This window comes from Hoplias malabaricus, chromosome 1, assembly GCF_029633855.1.
Source record: "Hoplias malabaricus isolate fHopMal1 chromosome 1, fHopMal1.hap1, whole genome shotgun sequence".
In the NCBI taxonomy this organism is placed as follows: domain Eukaryota; kingdom Metazoa; phylum Chordata; class Actinopteri; order Characiformes; family Erythrinidae; genus Hoplias; species Hoplias malabaricus.
The window spans coordinates 21,139,720-21,162,958 of record NC_089800.1 but is presented as its reverse complement, the minus strand read 5'-3'; the positions used below and the strand labels follow the sequence as shown (position 1 = coordinate 21,162,958).

Below are 23,239 nucleotides of genomic sequence, written 5' to 3'. Positions count from 1 at the left end.
GCTTCCAATTCTGTCCCCACTTTTTTTGATAAAATTAAAACAGACTTCTCTCTTAAATGCGTAGTTCACGACTGTAATCACAAAAAACTTTTTATAAATGTTTCAGATGTTTCCTCCCCATATGTTGCTCTCCAGTTTGGTTGGCAACTGGTCCGATGTGTTTACGAAGCTGTAAATTAATGAAAAAACAATGTGTCTCGGTCCGGTGCTAGGCTTTCTCTCTTTCTGCTCACGGCAGAGGCATCTGGAGTTGTTTGAGACAACGGAGAGACACCAAATGTTGAAAATCACCAACCGAGATGCGGATGTAGCTCTATTTCTGCTCCACAGCGGGGTAACACTGACTTATTTTTGCTGTTTCTGATCACTTAAGGTGGAGATGTCTCCAAACTCTGGAGACGGATAACTGCATTAGCAACAGTGCTACAAAACTAAACAACTCGAGTGACACGAGTTTCAGTGGGAATTCAAACAGTGAATAAACACTTACAGACAATTTACAATTCAGCCACGTACAAGCAACAGTCGTTATTCTCCTCAAACAAACAGTTACACCTTAAAAGACACTTAGCATCAGAATGTAAACAATCTAAGAGAACTGCACTTAGCCACAATCTTAGACATCCCCTTTAAAGGACTGTAACAGTGAGTACTAAATGTTTTAATGTTGCTATAAAACTAGGGAAATATTTGAAATAATACTGATTGTAACTTTAACCATAATATTACCTATTGTAATAAGGCTGGTTTATACTTCTGTAGAGCAGGACAATAATACAATATCAATAAATATGCCAATATAAAATCTTTCAATAACAATGATATGTTTTAAACACATTTTCAATATTTCAGTACACATTATTTACAGCGTCTGTCACGGACTGACGGCCATTAGAGGGCGCTGATGTCAGTTCAGCACTCAATTTAAGATTTTGTTTAAAAATATTAACTCTGACAAAGCCGTTTATGTTTGAGGGTGATGTCATGTTTCTTGTTTGTTCTTGGAGTTCTTCAGTGGATTATACACTGTTTATATTGATATCGACCAAAATTACGAAATATATCGTGATATAGACTTAGGCCGTATCGTCCAGCCCTGTTCATGCAAGTTGGAAACTCTTGCAAGGACTGAGTGCTGACATCATAACAGTGTGACAACATGTGACACTACCTGCAGCACCTGTTTTGTATTTTCATTATTGATTTTTTTTTTTACTCTTTATTGTGGAACAACTACTGTGTTCCTTTAATTTCCATCTGGGGTCAATAAAGTATGTATCTATCTGACTGTGAAATTACGTATACTCTTACAGAGTCCTGTTTAAATAGCACATCATAACAACATAACTAGCTACACAACTCTGGGCTTTAGTATGTTAAAGCTCTGGTATATTTTGAGGTCCTGAGCTGATCTGTGCAACTGAAAATCTGAAGAAGCGAATAATTGGATTCAAACTCAAACACCTGCACAAAGCACTGCTGGCACTGATGCACGAATCGAGAAAAATCACATGAAGGACGGAAATCTGCAGTAATCTCATTCTGCAGAAACCGAAAACTAGACTATTCTGCTAATACCTCAGCACACACAAACACACCACACATGATCCTTTTACACACAGCAGTGACCAGCCACCCGAGCCCAGCTTCACCGCACGATCAGGAACTGACCTGAGAAAAAGTGACACCATTCCATTCCTTCAGCGCGCATGAATAACCAGTCCAAACCTCAGCTCGATACGAGGCTTCTGAGAACATCACAACCCTTCAGACAGGCCCAGCCTTGTCTCAAAAGAAAACCTTGTTTCTGATTCTGAGGTGACTCTTCTTCTTATGTCAATAGCTTCTGACTTTGTTGGAAACCGAGTTTTGCCAAACAACTGCAGAACCTTCAGAATCAATGTATCCTTCCAAAGAGAAGAAAGAGAAAATCTTGTGAAGAGAAATCCTGGGGAGAAATCTTTGTGCCTTTTAGCCTTGTGACTGACTTTAATCTTCCTTCAGTAGACGTCCCTGTCAACTCGCGAAACCCATGAGTCACATTCTGTCTCTGAAAGAAGGCTCTTCTGCATTTCCATCAGAGCTGGGTTCTACTGGAGCATCTTGCTATCAGGATTAGTGCTTTATTTTTTTTAATGTAGGCCTGTAAGTAGACGCTAATTAAAAGCGTCATGATTTTTTGCCTTTTGTAACTTGTGTGGCTTATAAGCATGACTAAAATGTGCTCTAAATCCTTCTGCTCGTTTCTTGTCGCCGTGGTTCTTTCTAAATGTTTTTTACTGACTCTTCCCTCTTAAGAAATATAGTGTTTAATCATTAGCTAATGTAACTTCCTTCAACACATCCACTTTTCTTTCATTACATTAATGGTTAACTCAAACCATGATGCAAAGGCAATATATTAATGTGAAAGAGTGCTGAGATAGGGCTCGAGTAGCCTTCTCAGCATTGAACTCCTTCCGCAAACCTCTCTGTGCCAAGAGCACAGCCTAACTCGTCACGGTCGCTGCCGAGAAACCGAGAGGTGACTGAGTTAGTGTGATAGGTCTTTGCCTGTGCTGTTCCTGAAGTAGGAGGTAGAGGGTAGAGGTGTTAGCCTGTTAGCCTGTGGTATTGCGTTCCATTGGCTGTTAGTGGACTGGCTGCTTCCTAGCTCTGCTCCTTTAGACAAGCCTGGCTCTGTTCCCTCTTGGCTAAGGATGACCCATTTCCACAGAACACTATCCGTAACGAGAGAAAGCCAGGAGCGCTGTCGAACTCTCCATCTATCTCTCTCTAACACACATATAGAACGGCGACACTAACAACGGGGAATAAAGTAGACACGCACTCACGCTCATACATAAAAACACCAGTGATGTCAAGCTGTCAGCATGGTTTCTTCACAGTGTACTTTGCTCCAAACAACACTGCAGCAGCAACTGCTAATCTTCAATTTCTCAGCACAGCAATTTATGTTTGTTATAAATGTTGTTTTCTTTTTTTCATTTGTAGCTCCATATATACAGTTTCCATACAAACTAGGGCTGGGTGATACGGCCAAAATTTATATCACGATTTACTCTTTTTGATCAATACAATATAATTCCGATATTGATATGAAGTGTAAAATCCACTGAAAAATGTCAAACAAGAAACATGACATAACCCACTAAGAGTGCTGAACTGACGACAGCGCCCTCTAATGACCGTCAGTCAGTGTCAGATGCTGTAAATAATGTGTACTGAAATATTGAAAATGTGTTTAAAAATCATATCAATGAAATTGAAACATTTTATATTGCGATAAATATTGATATTGGATTATTGTCCAGCCCCAATACAAACATCTTGATAATAGAAGCTACAAATTCTCCTGTATCAGTGGCCTCTTTTCCACTGTGGGGCCCAAACGGTTCACTGGTTTTTCCACACGGACACGGGTCGGCACAGAACCGTGCAGAGAGCCCTAAGCTGTAAATACCACAATCTCACCCTGTATTTTTAAAAATGTGTATTACATGACATGTTAGTAGCTACAACACATGTTGACCAAACAAGATGTCCTGCTGCCCATATATCCTGCAAGTGTCCTGAGGTAAGTCTCTTTTTGGCTGTCTTCCTTCTGTAATCGCAGAGTGTAGTCTGTGTTATTTGCACATGAAAAAAGAAGTGCAAACACAAGACAAAAACTCATAGTGCTCACATAATTATTATGAGATGCTGTGCACTTCCTGCTCCTGATTTAGCAATGGAAAAAGTAACCAAAGGAGAAGAAAAACGAAAAACTGTTGTTTGTACGCAGCTGAAGTGTAAATTGTCTGTAAGCGTTTATTCACTGTTTGAATTCCCCCAGAAACTCATGTGTAACTCGAGGTGTTTAGTTTTGCAGCACTGTTGCTAATGCAGATAGCCGTCTCTCGAGTTTGGAGACATTTCCACCTTAAATGATCCAAAACAGCAAATGCAAGTCAGTGTTACCCCACTATGGAGCAGGAATAGAGCAACATCCTCATCTTGAGAGAGAGAGAGAGAGAGAGAGAGAGAGAGAGAGAGACTAGCATACCGGACCGAGCCAGTTTGTTTTTTCATTCCTTTACAGACACTGGGGCTTCATAAACACATCAGACCGGTTTCAAGCACACACACAGACCGGAGAGCAGTGAATAGTGAATTCTGAATTTTATAAAAAAGCGTGTTTTGATTACAGCCTTGAACTACACCTTTAAGAACCATTTGGCCCTGCAGTGGAAAAAAGGCCATTATGTCATACTCCATACACCAGTGCAAATTATTTCTTCAGGAGAAGACGGCAGGCAAGCTACAAGCTCGTCCATCATGTCCAATTCGGTGTCCAGATTATATTAAAGCAACACAAGAATGGCAACTGCTGCCTAGTCATAGTGTGTGCTATCTTTGTTGATGCAGTGTATCAGCAAGCACATCTGAAACAATTTTGCGACTTTATCAAGTCATCCTTGAAAAACAAGATGTAATCTCACTTTCATCGTCAAATAAACTACACTGCAGTTGTGTGCTCCACTTGAAGCAATACTCATCTGGGCTTTATGCTACACTCCCAGCCTGTTTCACCAGAAGTGGATGTTTCAATTCATTGTGATCCCTTTGTATTTTCATAAAAATCCCTATCACACAGCGCCCATTTAAATCAATGTCTCGAATGACACTGATCAGACAATTAGTATTCAGTATATAGCTCCTCTACACTTGAAGGCTTAATTATTCTTCATCTAATATGACCGAGCCTCTCCTGAGAGGCAGACGGGGAGGATAAAGAAGAAAGGAATGGTTGGAAAACAGAAAAAGAAGTGGGTGTCTCAGCTGAGGAGGAGTACAGGGCAAAACAGTGTGGAAAACATTCATGAAAGGCCAAATTATCATCAAACACACAAAGGGTTTGCACCTTTTGCAATATTACAATCCTCAAATCTCAGAGGTGAAGCAATATTTTTAATGTCAGCGCATTTGCCAAAGGGCAGCTCAACCCCCAAGAGCAAAGGCTCAAGACAGAGGGCCAAAATAGTAACACACAGGAATGAAATAATGAATTAATTAATAATAAATAAATAATAATAATAATAATAATAATAATAATAATGTTACAGACGGTGATACGGCGCCTAATGCTGGTAAACGTGCATCACTGTCCAACATGGTAGAGATCAAATCAAGCCTAATGAGCTTTAATTTAATTACAGAGTAGCATGGCGGAGAGCACAGATGTCTGTCAACATGTCCATTAGAGAAATTAAAAGAAAAGTCTTGGTTCAGAGGAAAGGCCTCAGAGATCCACTGTGGATTCCCAGCTGGTTGAATTTACTAGATCTTCATCTGCAAGGAAGCTGGACTGCCCTGCTAATTGGATTAGAGTCAAAAACAGATCCATAATATTTTCAGTTATCTCCCTTATTATTTCCTGCTTAACGTCAACACTCACATTGTCCAGTCTACTTAAAGCTTAATATGTGTATCATTAATTATTATTATTATTATTATTATTATTTACTTTTCAATAAGCCTCTTTCACTCATGTTCATATTTGGTTTGGCTACAACATCCTACAATTAATCGAGGCCATTTACCAACACTTGAAAAACCCCAGGCAAAAAAAAAAAAACTTGGGGGTAATTCTCGACCATGGCCTTAGTTTTGAATTGTGCTGTTCCACACCATCACAAGACCACTCCAATCTTCAGATCTAAGATGTTCCAAAGTCCAGGCTAAAACTCAGTCGATACCCCAAGACAACGTCCGCTTCAACATTATGCGTGCATCCTCCATATCAGCTTTTACATCTCAGCTTAAAACCCACTTTTACTCCTTAGCCTTTTCCTTTCCTTGTTGATTTGTTTCACTGTATCACTAATTAATTCTACATATTTTAGCTTTAAGTTTGTATTCTCTGCTTCGTATGTTGAATTTAATTCCATGTTCTTTTACATCGATGAACAGGTCCATCTCCAAGACCACGCAAGTCGATCATGATACCTTGTGTTGCTTCAGTATCACATTTAACTCCAACAAATTTGTCTGCTTTCTTAATGGTGCTGTAAACAATTTAATACTGTTCTATTCAGATGTGAGTGTTTTTCATCCTCTATCTTCTATTCCTGTCTATATTTTATTAATCCTCCTCCATTGTAAAGAACTTTGGGCCATGGCGATTTATTTTAAATGTGCCCTATATATCAGTCATTCACTGCTTGTTACATAATGTCCAATTCTTCTGTGAGAGCAGTGTGACACTATGTCTGTCCCTACAAAAACTGTAGACACCCAAGCACAGCTGCCATAGTGTTGCAGCCATTAGCTGATGTCACTTCCTCTTTTATCAATGGGGAAGTGAGACATAACTGGATCACAGATATTCCTATAAAACAACTGTGTTCAGAAAACCATGACACATTCTTTGGCAGCTTCTCAGTTTAAAAACTACATTTCCTACTTCAAAGTCTCCAAGCGCCCCAATGTGAAGCAGGGCAGTGAGGCTCTAGATAACACAAACGAACTCTAAAATCATCATGAGATCACACCATTTACAAAACTGACTTGCACTTAGGGCTGGGCAACAATTCAATATCAATAAATATCTTAATATAAATAACAATGATATGACTATTAAACACATTGTCAATATTTTTTAACTTTATAACAGTGATCTGATTGGCTCTTATTGCTGGGGGGCAGGACTTTAAATCTGTAAACAGAATCCATGTTCAGTGTTATGAGAATTTCAACCAATAATCGTTCCCTTCTTATTAAAGTTTCTGGCTTTAACTCGCACCACACCATCGTCCACTCAATGGAGTCACAGCGCTCATCATAATACACAGATCTGATTGGCTGAGGAGCCTCACGTGTGATATGCAGAAACACGTGATTAGTCTGTGAGATTCCTGGAGCGCTAAACCTGAACCGTAACGACTAGAAGAGTCACACCACTTCAGATACACACTCTGTTCAAAAGTAAACAGCTCTTAATAATTTATCAGTTACAGGTCCAGGTCCGGATCGGACAGAGTCCGTCTATTCCTGACCCCTGGGTATATGGACCTTTACATGAATAATATTGGCTGACAGTGGTTTTGTTTTATTTCTTTAGTATATTCAAGCATTTTTATATTCGCTTACCAATTGTTTGACTATATTTAATAACCAATTTAAGAGTTATTTTTCTTCAATATAGTTATTTCAGTTGCATAAAATGATCATAATGACAATATCACTGTGAATCGCAATTTTTTCTGGGTCAATATATCGATCAAAACCTACTGTCCTCCGTGCTACTAAACTTTCAAGTGCTTTAGTCATAACCTCATCACTGTATGTTTCAGAACAGTTCACTGCTTGGGCAAGAAAAATAAAATACAAGTATGTAATTCTGTGACATTTCAAACTTCACCACACAATTTTTGGGAAGCTATTAAATACAAATGACTGGAGAAATGATTTAAACATTTGTTAAATACCATAAAAACTCCCAGATTTTTAGGAGAATTTTTACATTTAAAAAATAAACAGATCATTTTATTTTGGCCATAAAATACCTTCTTTTTTGAATATTACTATAACCACTTCTAACCTTCCAAAATCACTGTACCTGAAGAGCCACTCCTATGAAGTCTAACAGCTCTTACATCTGTACAGCTCTTGAAATCCACTCTGCGGCCTATTCTCATGTATAACTTGTAATTCTATTTTCACCCACTCTCTGTAGCAGCAAGTCCAGGAAAGTGAGTCGGCCGGATGGAAACAATGGCATTCCTGTGCTCCGTGATGCCAGGTGCCGGCAGGAACTCGATCTCCTCCATCTGCCATGTGTGTGTCTGTCCCGGCCCACACTCGGCCAAACCCAGGGAGCAGCGAGGCAGAGCCACAGAATGGCACCATTGTTCAACGGTCACTTCGAGAGACACACACGACCACAGAAAAAACTCACTGTATATCTGACCCCTCACTCATACACACTCATGCAACAATCTCAGACCTCACACTGATTCGGTTTGATTAGAGTCTTTAAGAGAACGTCTATGATTGTGGGGAAACGCAGCTCTAAGTTTGGCTTCTTTTAAGGTGGAACGGTGAGTTTGAGGAGAATAAAAACTGTTGTTTTAAGGTGGAGTGGTGTGTTTGAGGAGAATATCGACTGTTGTTTGTTGGTGTCTGAAGTGTAAATTATCTGTAAGTTTTATTCACTGTTTGAATTTCCACAGAAAGTTTCTTAACCCAGATCCTGAACTGTATGCGAATTAATAACGGTCTGTGTCAAACTCGTGTGTAACTCAAGCTGTTTAGTTTTGTAGCACTGTCGCTAATGCAGTTAGCCATCTCTCAACTTTTGAGACACTTCCACCTTCAGTGATACGAAACAACAAAAATAAGTCAATGTTATCCCCCTATGGAGCAGGAATAGAGCAACACCCTCATCTCAGTTCAAGCTATTCAACTCTATTCAAGAGTCTCTCTGTTGTGTAAAACAATTCCAGAGAGAGAGAGAGAGAGAGAGAGAGAGAGAGAGAGAGAGAGAGAGAGAGAGTAAGTGAGTAAGACTAGCATATCGGGCTGAGCCAGTTTATTTTTTTTACTCATTTACAGACACTGGGGCTTTGTAAACACATTAGAGCGGTTTTGAGGGCACACACAGGCTGGAGAGCAGATTTACCACAACAGATTATTTTGAATAATCTTTAGAGAAAAGAATTTGTTTTGAGATACGCAAATATTCAGATAAACGTTGGGCAAATACTTAAACAGTGAAACAAAAATTTGCTTTTAAAATAAGAGTTTCTATGATCTCTATGTCCTCATGAAGCACACTGTCATTCTATAAATGCTGTCATACCTTCCCACATTCACACAATTTCATTTGACTACATCCAGGGATGTCATGATTTAAAATGAAGGATAAAGAGTGTTTACGGCACTTTTAGGACCTTAAAAAGGGGTTGTGACACATATGTCTCCATAGGCCCTTCTGGCTTAAACCCAGCTGCCTGTTTACAGGATAATTTGGAGATCTGGATGTTTAGAAGCCAACTTCAGCTGATAGCTCTCTTGATAAACCCAAGCTACTGCACTTATACTCTTACTGTACATTGACTAACGCAGGCAACATCCGTCATTTGGCAGACTGCTAGACTGAGTTCACGTGGGAATTATAAATAAATCTACAAGCAGCTAAGTGACAGCAGAATAGAAATATCTAGTTCCCCTTAGAACATGTTGGATACAATTGCACAGGATCTGAAACGTGAAGCCACTCAAACAAAATGCACTGCTTTCATCAGGGTCCTGTTTTAGCAAATGAGGCAAAAGTGTAATTAATTCATTTAACAATCTTAAAGCCCTACAATAAATGGCAAAACTCTGCTTTTATAACAGTTTAACAAAAGTGGGTTTTACATGCACCGGGATTTTGTGAATTGTGAAAAAACTTGAATGCATAAAAAGGCCAAAATTTACAAAAAACAACTAAATATCACAAAAAGAGTTAGATGCACGAATGAGGTGGAAAAGATACTATATCACTAAAGCGCAAATGTGCAAAAGGGTGACGGTAAGGGTTTTTTTTAATAAACGATGACGTTTCAGCTGGTTTACACATACTGAAAAAGAAGCACACCGCCCCCAGAGCCCTGGACTGACCCCGCAACCACAGGCTTTTAACAGACTCCCCCGACTCTCCTTCCTCTTCCCTCCTCTCCGCACTTTACCACTCTGTTCTCACACCGGCGCCTGAGCTTCTTATTTTAGAGCATGTGTGGAATATTGTAGACAGCACTGAGCAAAAGTCAGAGACCAAACAGTATTTTACTTTCCTCTCAAAAAAATTAAGAAACCCCTCCACATACAGAAACCACACAGAAGCCCCACAATCCAATATTAAATCAAGGTTTTTGAGATAAAGTGTGTTCTTGATATAAACAACACACTCAGATCCCTCCCTCTCCCTCGTTTTGAAGTCGTCCCTGATCACGGAGCTGACGTCATCTGGAGATTATTTGCAAAAGTGCAGTGGACGGAAACACCATTTCACATTTTTTTCTGCTGATATTTCTTTATTATGCAAATGTTTTGGATGGAAACCCAGCTATAGTCTTGAGGATTGTAAATCAACATAACAGACTATGACCAGCATTGCCTGTACAAAATCAATGAGGTCAAATCCCTACTGCATCAACAACCTGTTATATAGTGCTTTTATTATGTACACATTCACATACAGAGTTCCCCAGACACACAAGCCTGGGCACACAGAGACACACACATGCACAAACATTGTTAACCCAGAGGATGTACATCTGCTGGTCTGCAGCGAAAAAACTCCTGCTGAGGGGGGGAAACAGCAGGCGTGTTTTTATAGCCCCCTTTTTGTGGAATATGATTCACTTCCTTCAGATGCAGCAGGGCCCTGTGCTTTAGTTGGAGCCAATTCCGACAAACACTTCAGCATTATGCTCCATTCAAACAGAGCTATGGAGCACACAGCATCTGTCTAGAGAGTGATGAGGTGGATAATCAATGTGCTTTACTGGAAATTGTTTGAAGGGGTGTCATATTGTGACCCTTTAGAGTTCCATTTCTTTTAGATACATGCCCCAAGACATGACACACCTGGTCAAACAATTACCCCCAAAAATAACAAGCACACGCTCCCATGCTTTCTAAAAGCTTCCTCCCAAGTAGAGGTAGGCAAAATGGAAATAAAATAGTAATAATTCAAAATTGTGACATACACTTATGCAGTAGTTGTGCAATGTTTTAAAAAGCAATGATTCTATTTTGCTATAAGACTCCGGGCTTGGTTTAATATCATCAAACCAAAATAATTATGGCCTGTTTTTAATAAAACATGCAAATTGTCACTGTGACAAGATGTTACTCATTCCTTCTTTCATTCATTCCTCTCCTGTATCCACTTCATCCTAATCAAGGTCACTGTGGGTCCAAAGCCCACCCAGAATCACTGGGCACAAGGCAAAAAAAAAACATGCTTTTATTGTCATTGTACAGCACTATAACAAACGTGTGCCTCTGCATTTAGTCCATGGTCCTCAAACTTCTAAATCAAAGGCCAGATCACAGTCTTCCAGTCTTCTGAAGAGCCAGACGGCAGCCAGATTAAAAAAACATCTAGAAAAACACTACACCATGTCATAAATTCATTAATATTTTGAAGTTAAAGTAGTTCTGAAACTGTGAAGTCACTGTGGACGGCGGTTCATACCTCTTGCACATCCACACTGAGTTTTACGGCACACGCGTGAGAGCGCACAGGGAAAACCTCTCACTAAAAAGTATAGACACAATCTCCAAAAGAGCTGGAGACTGAAATGGCTCTAAAACACCATTGCTGCTGGGGGCACTGTCTCTTAATCAACACGAGACGCGACGTGGACAGCGTCTCTCTCACATCAGAGAGAAACGATGTGGGTTCAGGAGTCTGGTCTCGGAGAACAGTACCAGATCTTAACTGTTTTTACCAAAAACATTCACTAGACACGACTGCAAGGGCCAGTTCAGCCACTGAATTAGTTTAGAGACATGTCCATAACGTCTCTACCCAACTCTACGCCCTTGACCTGACCACATCCGGTATGCTGCCCTAGTTAAAGGGACCAGTCAAATGAAAGCAGCAGGCTGCAGTTTGAAGACCCCTGATTTAGCCCACCCAAAGAGGACTGGTCTGTGACAGAGGCCACCCCACACACACACACAAAGTGGTAGGTAGTACACACACACACACACACACAGAGCGGTCATCCCAGTACCCATGGAGTACTTCAGGGTTAGGTGCCTTGCTCAAGGACTCCACAGCTGTGAACGGTGAGGAAGGAGACAGCATTGTTTCTTCTCTCCCCCTACCCCCATCTTTCCTGCCAGCATAGGGGATCAAACTGTGACCCCTCTCTTACCTTTAGGCCACAGTTGCCTCCATGCACATCCTGACAGAATGTCAATACATCACAAGGCATCAAAAACTCAACCAGTCCCTTTCATACTCACACCTGAGGAAAATTACACACAACCAATGCACCACTGGTTTGTGGAAGGAAGAAACCCACACAGACACATGGAGAACACATCAAACCCCTCACAGACACAAGTGGGTTTTCCTTCCACCAAGGTTTTGCCAAATTATGAAAAAACTGAATGGAATAGGGCCAGAAATCGAAAAAAAAAAGTTTGGACAAGATACAATGTCACTAAAGCACCAATATCGAAAAACGATGATGGAAAAGGGTTTTTCGAATAAACAATGATGTTTCACCTGGTTTATACACCACAATGCTGCTGTTGTGAATCACAGTCGCAAAATCTACCATAACAACAATACATCTTTACATCACCCACCTAGTTATTCGCCCAAAGCTTGCCCTGCTCCTCTGGCATATGGAACAAGCCTAGCAAAAGTTCAGCAGATTAATAATTCATGATTCATACCTCCCTCTCCTCTGTCTCCTGTGAGAAAACATGTCAGACCCGTTCCCTTGGTCTCTCCTGCCCTTACAGCCTTTCTACCCTAGCTGGCAGACTCCATGGGCCAATCAGCCGCCAGCTCCACTCTCTCATCTCCTAATGGGCTTTGGAGTGATTACTGAGACATAAGAGCATCTTCCGAGTCTACGATCAATCATCAATCATACCCTAGGATCTTCAAAGCTGCCCCGTCCACAGAGCACCAAATGTAATCAAACCCAGAGATGCGGGCAGTGGCCACACAGGCTGCAGTCAGAGGTTTGTCATACGCTGTAAGCCTGACTGACAACTTATTGAGCGGTGCAGGTCATGTTGTACATCCTGGCAGGCTTTGGCATTCAGCAGTGTGGGCCAATGGCTGCTGTTTTCTGTCATGTCCTCAACCGGTGTCAAGCTCTTAAGTCTATTATTATTTGACCCATCTATAGCAGTGAACACACACACTACTGAGAAATTCTAGGGGCAGTGAACACACACACAGCCGGAACAGGGGGCTGTGACCACCTCATTGCCCAGGGGGCAGTTAGGGGATTAGGCGCCTTGCTCAAGGGCACTTCAGTCATGAATTTTTTTCTCTTGCTGGTCCCAGGAACTAAACCCACAACCCTCCGGCCTCAAGCTCACTTCAAAAACCTCAAGGCCACGGCTGCCTCTCGAACTATAGTTGTATTTGGGTTAACACATTTGTGACATTGATAATGCAGTTTTCAGTCCCCTTCTGATCACTTCACCTTCATTTTCTACACACAGATCTATAAATATCATCTCTACCCAAAGAAAAACATGTAGCCTATCTCCAAAATAACAACTTTATAGAAGAAGGAAATGCCTTATTGACTTTTAATGGAAGTCAAGGGTAAAAAAAATGTATTCCAAATAATTGTAGAGTGTTTGTCTTGTTCCATTCATCACACACTGTGAAGAACAGCTGTTGTGTTCAAATGATGTAGTAAACATGGAGGTGCATGTCTTTCTTTGAACGGCAACAATATGCAATTTTTCTGCTACTCACCTGCAGTTTAAAAGCTCCACCCCAAAAGCTGAGGGGACTGGCTGCTTAGATTATGACATAAGAAACTTGGCATTTTTTACATTTTCTTTGAGACTGTCTAAGGAACAGTGCTGTTTCAAAGAGCAACTGCTCAGCCATGGACTGCTTATGAGGTTTAAAAAAATTATTTCTCTGGATTCTTTAAATATCAGCCTTAAACTAAAACACTCTGCCAGGGAGAACTCTTTATTGCCAAAGTAATCTGAATTACCTTTTAAAAGTCAAACACAGCCTTTAAGCAGCACTGGAGGACACCTTCTGCAAAGTACTTTGGACAGAGCTTGCAAAAGACTAACACAGGAATCAATGAGCAGCAAACTAATAAAAGCAAAAGAAAAGAGGTAAAGTTCCGTGTCTCTTGAAACAAGACGAAATGCAGTGGGTAGACAACGAAACACCACAGTCACAGATGAGTCAGGACCAATTCCTAAACACTCACTGGATGTGGCTGATAAAAACTAGATACTAGTTTTACTATTTTATTATTGGACACAGAAATATAAACTAAATAACTCTTGAGGCTGGTTTTGTCCGGTCAAATAGCTGTAACAGGATGTGCAGCTTTTTCAAGGAAAATGAAAATCAAATCTTTTTATGGTTACGGTTGATCAAATAAGACCAATAATGAGGAATAGTGCAATTAAATATCAGTTTATCCTCTTAGACTTAAATAAATAGGATCATATATAGTAGTAGGCCAAAGTTTTACTGCGAGAATAAATAAATATTCTCACTCTTCTGCACATTTTAATGCACTGTATATTTCGAAGATTAATTATACTGAATTAAATAATCCTATCAAATTTGACCTGTCCAAAAATTGACATATTTTGTATGTATATTTAACTCAAAAAAGCAACAATGTGCTCTCAAATTAAATCCAATTCACTGTTGCTCCTACATTCAGCACTAAATAAATTAGTACTTAATATGTACTAACATAATGATGTTTAAATTAAGAACAAATAACACTAAAAAAGAGTGTGAAGTCCTAAGTTACATGTACAAGCAGCACATTCAAGTGAATGTAGCTTAGCCTACAGTTCAAGTTCCTCTAAAACGTCCACCAAACGTTCAGCTCAAATAGTGTGCAACTCTCGGTGGTCACCTACTTTTAGTGTAGAGCCCAGTAAATGTGTAGCTCTCTCTCTCTTTGAGCCAGAAATCTCATGAACGTCGAAAAAGTCGCATTCCGTTTTCCTCCGTCCGTCCGTCCGTCCTCCTCCCCCTCCTCCGTGACAAGCTGCTCGACAGCGGCGACGTTACAGACGAGCAGAAAATGTCTCTTCACTTCGCCTGCAAAAAAGCCTGAGGAGAATAACGGACGCTCGGGGGCACCGTAACGCGTTCTGCCGTTATCATTCGGTGGGCTCTGGAGAGTCTTTGTTTCCAAAAGTGCCTCTCCGTAGCCTCACAAGTGTTAGAAAAGAGAAGAGAGGAGAAGTGAGGAGGGTTAGGAGCCTGAAAGCTAAGTCCCATGCAACCGAAAACGAGGGGTTACCAGCCCGAGCTTGAGACGGCGCTCCCTCAAAACAAATTGCGGGAATATTCCACCTTAAAACAGCTTCAGGTTCAACGTCTCATCCTGCTTCAGAGAGCCCTGGCGGCCTGTATGTCTCCCCGAGTGCGGTGTCTCCGTTGGCAGTGACGGTGATGAGGAATAGCGGGGTCGGTACGAGCGTGCAGTCCGCGCTCCTGCTGCTCTGCTCGGGCTGAGGCGGCACTGAGAGCCGCTGCTCGGAGGAGGAGCCGGAGAAAACCCGCCCACCTCCTCAACCCGGAACAAAACGACCCTAACGCACAAACAGACCGCACCAGTGACAGGGGAGTAATTATTATTTACCGACGTTAGCCTCTTTAACCAAGGCGTTTCCTAATATTTCTCTGAATGTCTGCCATACCTCCCCACACTGAGCCCTCAGAAATGAAGGAGGGTTTCTAAGCCGCCGGATGAGGGCTGGCGTTGATGCCAAGACTCGGATGACTTGCTTCGGTACGAGTTGGATTCTGTTTTCTGAACCGATTCATTTGAATCTTCCGTTTCAATTGCTCGAACCTTTGGTTCAATCAAACCGGTTAAATTATTTTAAATGATTGTAGTCAAAAACACTTTTTATAAAATTCAGGAGATGTTTACTCAGCATTTGTCGCTCTCCTGTCTGTGTGTATGCGCTCGAAACCGGTCTGACATATTTATGAAGCCCCAGTGTCTGTAAATTAATGGAAAAAAATGTCTTTATGCTATGCTAACCTTTCTCTCTCTGCTCATGGCAGAGGCATCTAGAGTCGTTTTTAACAACGTGGAGACATTGAAAAGCACAAACTGAATTGAGGATATTGCCCTATTCCTGCTCCATAGCTGGTTAATATTGACTTATTTTTGCTGTTTTGGATCATTTAAGGTGGAAATGTCTCCAAACTCGGGAGACGGCTAACTGCTTTACAAAACTAAACAGCTCGAGTTACACATGAGCTTCTGTGGGAATTCAAACCGTGAACAAAAACTCACAGACAATTTACACTTCAGACACATAAAAACAATAGTGGTTATTCTCCTCAAACACACCGTTCCACCTTAAAATACGGAGCTTAGAGCTGCATTTCCCCACAACCATAGACAGGTTAAAATGTGCAATGGAAAATTATCCAATATCCAGCATATATGCAGGTAACTGTAAAGGCAAATATTCTGGGTCATCATTGATATAAAATATGTAGTAATTTGTTACAAGATACAATATATATTAATACCAATGTAATATCCTTTAACACATTATTAACTCTTGGAGGGGTCATGAACTGTCATTAAGAAACCCAAAGACTGAAACAGAAGACAAGATGCTGCAGAAATAAAATAATATTGGAGAGAGGGACCGGTCTTTGACTGGATTTTAAAGAACGGTATTAATATTAGCCTAATCTCAAAGAATGAAGCATTTTGAGCAGGTTATATTCAGTACATTGGTCCAACATATTCCTAATTAGTACGTCATAGTGCATCATATTTCTTGGACTTAATCTTACTCCTAATGTGCCCCTGAACAGGTTACAGTAAATTAATGAATGAATGTCGGTTGTTTCTGTGGTCTCAAAGTGACGCACACATTGGCAAATTAAACTTCAAGTATGTGACGTTTAATAGTTCCCACACTGAAAAATATGAACTTTGAATTTGCTTTTTTTTTTTTTTTTACACCAAATGGTTACATAAAATGATCTACACTCTTAAAAATAAAGGTGCTACAAAAGGTTCTTTGAGTGATGCCATAAACAAACCACTTTTGGCTCCATAAAGAACTGTGTTTGTGTACGAAATGTGTGTGTTTTAAAGGTTTAAAAATCCACCACTTTACCCCGTTTAAACACATCAGCAAAAATGTTTCTTTATGGAACCAAATATGATTCTTCTATGACATCGCTCAAAGACCCATTTGTAGCACCTTTATTTATAAGAGTGCACATCCAGAGATATAACTCGCATATTAATATATGTTACACAAATGTTATATTTGGATGTAGATGATTAACTGCACGCACCCCTTTTTCAGTGCACCCATTCTGTATTGAGTTATTGCTTGGGTGTTTCTGCTTTTGTGTTATGTTCCTGCATTTGCATACCTGTGTCTGCTTTGGCATGAGCTTTTCTGTTTGTATGGGCATATTTTTATAAAGGCTATACATACAGTAAAGGCATTATCCTTTATTCACACTGCTCTAGTGTTAACTGGTGTGTGGTGGTCCATTAATGGTTATGCAGGTTGAGCAGCGTTTCTGTGTCCATGCTGAGACCTGCTGAATGCTTAATAAAGCCTGGCTTGTGTGTGTGTGTGTGTGTGTGTGTGTGTGTGTGAGAGAGAGAGAGAGAGAGAGAGAGAGAGAGAGAGAGAGAGAGAGAGAGAGAGAGAGAGAGAGAGAGAGAGAGAGAGATAATGTATGTATAAATGTGATGGAGTGGAGTTTTTCTAGTCTGTGGATTGGCTGTAAGTATTTTATCACAGATGTCCAATTTAAGTTGGTGTTTTTGTGGTTGATTGATCCTCAGAGGATTCTGAAGCCTACGCTGGTTTTCCAGCAATATATGAAATAATTCTCCTATAAATCATTCAAAATATAATAACACATAAAATGCACCACTTTAAAAAAAATCATCTTATGCTTACAGACTGCAGCTGGTTTTCCGTCTCCTCTGTACCGAGAAGTTCATTTGACGCGTGAATCAATGAATCATTGAGTCTGATTCTTTCCAAAGGACGATTGTAAAGAGTCGGTTCCATATGAGTTCTTCTAATTTAGATCCTTTTCACCATTTTAAGGTGTAATTATTTCTCTTTAACGAGCTTTAGCATTATTCTTTGTTTTATGGGGAGGCGTAAAGTTATTAGGGAATAACATTTTATGTAAGCTATTCACTTATTTATTTATGTATATAATAATTTCTTCATTGCTATATTTTACTGTAAATTACAATATTTATATTGCGCTCATTGTGGTTTCAGGATGCTTCATTACCTTTGCTTACACAACATTGACCAATTACTGATCTCAAACTTTTTCCTGTCATTTCAAGCAACAATGGGTGACGACAAAAAGAAAAAAAGAAAATAGATGTTTGAACACTTGGAAAGGAAACACTTCTGATCACTTAAGCTGTATAAAACCTTCATATAATTTTTGACATGGCAACACTATTACTGTCAGATCTCATTGGTCCGAACAGGAATCTGGTTCATTAACCAAGAAAGATACCACTTACTATTTTTATTTGGCAGAATATTCCAATAAAGATGAGCAAAGTAACCAGTCAAATAAATTAAATGATATCGAGCAGATTATAACATCAATATTATGGCTTCTTTACACAGAAACCATTATTCATTAGCTTTGGTTAATCAAGGATGGAGCAAAAAAAAATCATCTCATCAGAGTCAAGATTCATTAAGGAAATAGCCTAGTTCATCATTAAGCTAAATCACTTGCTTCAGAGCTAAGCTATAAAAGCTGTTAAATAGGTCTTTTGGGATTTGAAGCAGCTATGGTGCTAAGTGTCTATCAGGAGTTTCAGTAACCTCCCAACTATCCTGGACCTCTCGGTATTACACATTCAATACACACTTCACAAACAAAAAAGAAGTAGTGTGGTTATTAAAGTGGAAACTCCTTGCTATTGGCTATAGCAGTGGTTCCCCTTTCACTCCCCACGTGCACATTTTTACTTCAAAACTCCACTGGAATTTATTTACTCATACAAAACTGCAACTACTTATAGAAAAAAAACTCAAACAAAGTGATTGTGCTTACGTCATTTTTAAATATATTTGCTCCTAATTGCTCCTCTGCACAAAAAATAAATTATAAAACTGCTTCCTGAGAGAAAAAGCCTGAAACCTGCTCGTTTACTCTCTGTAAAACTGCCCAATTTAACCCACTCTTCTCTTCAGTGACTGGTGTGAGTAGGTCTGAGATGTGCTTCGTCATATTTTCTTCTTTTCCCTTGAGAAAAATAATCATCTGCTGCAGGTTTAGCTCTCACAGACTTGTCCATCTTTTGCTAGCAGTCCTCAAACGGCGCGTAGCTCATTTGCCTTGCCACGTCCCCCCTGCAATAGTTCCACGTCCCCCTTAGGGGGCGCACCCCCACTTTGGCAACCACTGGGCTATAGGCTCATTTAAAAAAATGATATCATAGCGTTTATCTGATTGCTGTTTGTGTTTTGTTGATTAAACGTCATTACACTTTCACTAGACTACATTAGAAGGCCTCGTTTTAAGCCCGTGACTCTGTAATGAGGTTAGCAGCCTGTGCTGGCACCCACTGTGAGAAATGTAAGATTAAGATCAAATAAAAACACAAACATTTACAGCACTGCGCTAAAGTGATATAACACATTTCATTCATTTAATTTCCAGTCATGACAACCATTAAGAACAAGCTATTCAGTGTCAGGAAAAGCAGAAAATATATGTATCCATTAATTTATTCATTCATTCATTTTCTGCAACCTCTTCATCAAGACCAGCATTGTAGTGTATAAAGTGTAGGGCTGTGCTAATTAATCAACAATTAATCGAACTTCTAATTGATGTAATCTTGTTTGTATCTTTTATATCAATTAAATGTTTTATACTGTTAAATTCAAATGTATTGTGAATTTCTGAATGACATTGTTTATATATTGTTTATATATTAATTATTCTTAGTATATATTTAGGGATCCCCCGCTAACCTGAGAAGTTATATCAGTTTCATCTGAGTAATCAGTTCTTTATATTTGAATTACGAACTGAAGATGGTTAAGTGACTGTGAGAAGATATTACTCTTCATATCAGTATCATCTCCTTCCTTCTGCAATTCCTTCTGCTAGCAAAGACATGAATAACAACAAAATTAATTTTAGTGTACTTTTACTGGCCATCCCTTAAACACATATCCCACCTTTAATACTGCAGCATAATGAGCAAGTTCACAATTCTTTCCCTTTTCCATATACAATTCAGTACATTGCACATGGTGCTGCAGCACGTAGTGTCACTGTCCCACTCCGGGTGACTGTCTGTGAGGAGTGTGGTGTGTTCTCCCTGTGTCTGCATGGGTTTCCTCCGGGTGACTGTCTGTGAGGAGTGTGGTGTGTTCTCCCTGTGTCTGCGTGGGTTTCCTCCGGGTGACTGTCTGTGAGGAGTGTGGTGTGTTCTCCCAGTGTCTGCGTGGGTTTCCTCCGGGTGACCGTCTGTGAGGAGTGTGGTGTGTTCTTCCTGTGTCTGCGTGGGTTTCCTCAGCGCAAAAGGTAACAATTTAGTGAGGAACCATTCCTCCGGGTATGACGTAACTCTCTCATTTATAGCTGATGGTTGAAGCCAAACCATGGACACAGATTCCGGCATCCGGCATGCAGTCAGTCAGGAACCCAGGACTGGATCCTAGAACATATGGACAGGACAGGACAGAGATACGAGAGAAACATCCATGCCCATAACAAGGTGCTCTGGTTTCCTCCCATACTCCAAAAATACACCTTGGTAGGTGTGAGTGTGAGTCGCCCTGTGAAGGACTGGTGCCACCTCCAGGGTGTGTTCCTGGCTTGGGCCCAGTGATTCTGGGTAGGCTCAGGACCCACCGCTGCCCTGAACTGGATAAGAGTTACAGACAATGAATGAATGATTGGATGAACAGGTGTTCTCAAACTTTTGGCCCAACAATGTAGTTGTCAGTAGGAGTGGAACTGAGATCTGATTTGATAGATCTGGCCTAATGTCCAGCTGGGAGATGTGTGTGTGTGTGTAATCCAGAAGGAAGTCAACATCCATATAAATAGCTCACAACACACACATATTACCACACACACACACACAGGGCAGGCCCCGTTCATGGTGGATTCAATGTTTACTGAGCAGGGGTGGCTTAAGAAACAATGGCCTGGGGAAACAAGCCTTTCTCTCATTTACTGCAGTTCAACTTTGCCTCATAAAACATTCATGCATGTTTGCAATGGAGCTGCAACAAGGCATCTCCAGCTCTAGTTTATTTATGTTCCACGTGCACTGAGCCGCTTGTAGCAGCAATGTCGTCATGATGAAATATGAATGAGACGTCAAGTGCATTCTCTAGCTGTCCTGCCATCTCTGTTCTGTATGAGCTCAGGCGTTTCACCCGCAGTGGGAGTGAAATGGTTTCAGCGTGCACCCACTGAGGGAGAAGCAAGAAAGTACAATCAGATAAACGAGCCCTGGAATCTGAAATTGCACTTCTGAGGACAGGAGGTTAGCATCCTCTTTTCTCTCTGAGACACAGCCTTTGGGATGAACAGCTATGTATCTTCAAGCCCTTGAATGCACTAGGATTTGTTGGCATTCTTGAATTCAGCTACTGTAACATGCACCTGTTTGTATACACGGATGTTCAGTCGTGCTGGCACAATCTCCACAGCACAGTCTCCATGGGGGCAGCCTTGGCCTAATTTTTAGAGTTTGCTGGTTTGATCCCCAGGACCGGCGGCAACATCCACGGTTGAGGGGAACCTCGAGCAAGACGCTGAACCCCCCCGCTTTGGGTGTGTGTTGCCTGCCCCTAGTGCACTTGTGCGTGTGTGTGTGTGTGTGTGTGTGTGTGTTCACTGCCACAGATGGGTAACATGCAGAAGACACATTTCCTTGTGTGTTGTACAATGACATGCACATTATCTTTATAATTAGCATAAAATGAAAAGAGCAGCTAAAACATGTCTAAAATCAGCATCATCAATGCCAAGTGTTGGCAGGAGGGGTATAAAGCTGCTCACCATCAGAGCTTGGAGTCAGGAACAGGCCACATGTGTCCATGCATAAGGCATTCAGGCCTTTTTTCATTTCATTTCATTACAGTGAGTGAGTGAGTGAATGAAGAGCAAAAGAGTGAGTGAATGAAGGGCAAAAGAGTGAGTGAATGAGTGAGTGTGTAAAGGAGTGAATGAAGAGTAAAAGATTGAGTAAATGAAGGAGTGAGTGAATGAAGATTAAAAGAGTGAGTGAGTGAATGAAGAGTAAAAGAGTGAGTAAATGAGTGAGTGTGTGAATGAAGAGTAAAAGAGTGAGTAAATGAGTGTGTGAATGAGTGAATGAAGAGTTAATGAGTGAGTAAATGCGTGAGTGAGTGAATGAAGAGTAAAAGAGTGAGTAAATGAGTGAGTGTGTGAATGAAGAGTAAAAGAGTGAGTAAATGAGTGTGTGAATGAGTGAATGAAGAGTAAAAGAGTGAGTAAATGAGTGAGTGAATGAGTGAGTGTGTGAATGAAGAGTAAAAGAGTGAGTAAATGAGTGTGTGAATGAGTGAATGAAGAGTTAATGAGTGAGTAAATGAGTGAGTGAGTGAATGAAGAGTAAAAGAGTGAGTCAATGAGTGAGTGTGTGAATGAAGAGTAAAAGAGTGAGTAAATGAGTGTGTGAATGAGTGAATGAAGAGTAAAAGAGTGAGTAAATGAGTGAGTGTGTGAATGAAGAGTAAAAGAGTGAGTAAATGAGTGAGTGAATGAGTGAGTGAATGAGTGAGTGTGTAAATGAGTGAATGAAGAGTAAAAGGGTGAGTAAATGGGGGAGTGAATGAGTGAGTGTGTAAATGAGTGAATGAAGAGTAAATGGGGAGTAAAAGAGTGAGTGAATGAGTGAGTGTGTAAATGAGTGAATGATGGGTAAATGGGGAGTAAGTGAGTGAGTGAATGAGTGAGTGTGTAAATGAGTGAATGAAGAGGAAATGGGGGAGTAAATGAGTGAGTGAGTGAATGAGTGTGTAAATGAGTGAATGAAAAGTAAATGGGGAGCAAATGTGTGAGTGAGTGAGTGAGTGAGTGAGTAAGCTAAGAGTCAAAGCTGCCTGATTTACAAAAACGATTCTGCTTTCACACTGAATCAATTCAAGGAGATCTTTCTGTGGCATTGTTACTGCCACCTGGTGTAAAACACCTCGACCTAACACCACTATATAAGAATATCCCGATCTGCCTCAGTCCCAGCCCCTGGCAATAACGTGAAGGATGGAAGATGGAAAGAAAACGTTCTGAAAATTAGATAGAGGCTACCAACAATCAAAGAGAATATGACTGTGTGTGTGGCCTTTAAAACGGTTCATTCTTCAGACTCATCTTTCTGTCACGTGATGTTCTCTCTGCTGCAAACATAGGAGGTCCTGATGACAGCAAAGATAACATTACCTTTGCTTATTCAAATAGGGGAATGCAAAG

The 23,239-nt window shown here is 40.5% G+C and overlaps 1 protein-coding gene across 2 annotated transcripts in view; it reads right to left on the bottom strand.

The window, feature by feature from the left end:
- The window catches only part of galnt1 (UDP-N-acetyl-alpha-D-galactosamine:polypeptide N-acetylgalactosaminyltransferase 1), a 145,074-nt gene that overhangs the window by 117,817 nt on the left and 4,018 nt on the right, over positions 1-23,239 (bottom strand). Inside the window, exon 1 of one of the 2 annotated variants that reach the window (XM_066683713.1) lies at positions 14,644-15,354. The exons of the other annotated variant lie outside the window; for it this stretch is intronic. The gene's annotated coding sequence lies outside the window, so the exon portion shown is untranslated. Of the gene's footprint in view, positions 1-14,643; positions 15,355-23,239 lie in introns of those variants that run through there. 2 annotated transcript variants of the gene reach the window in all.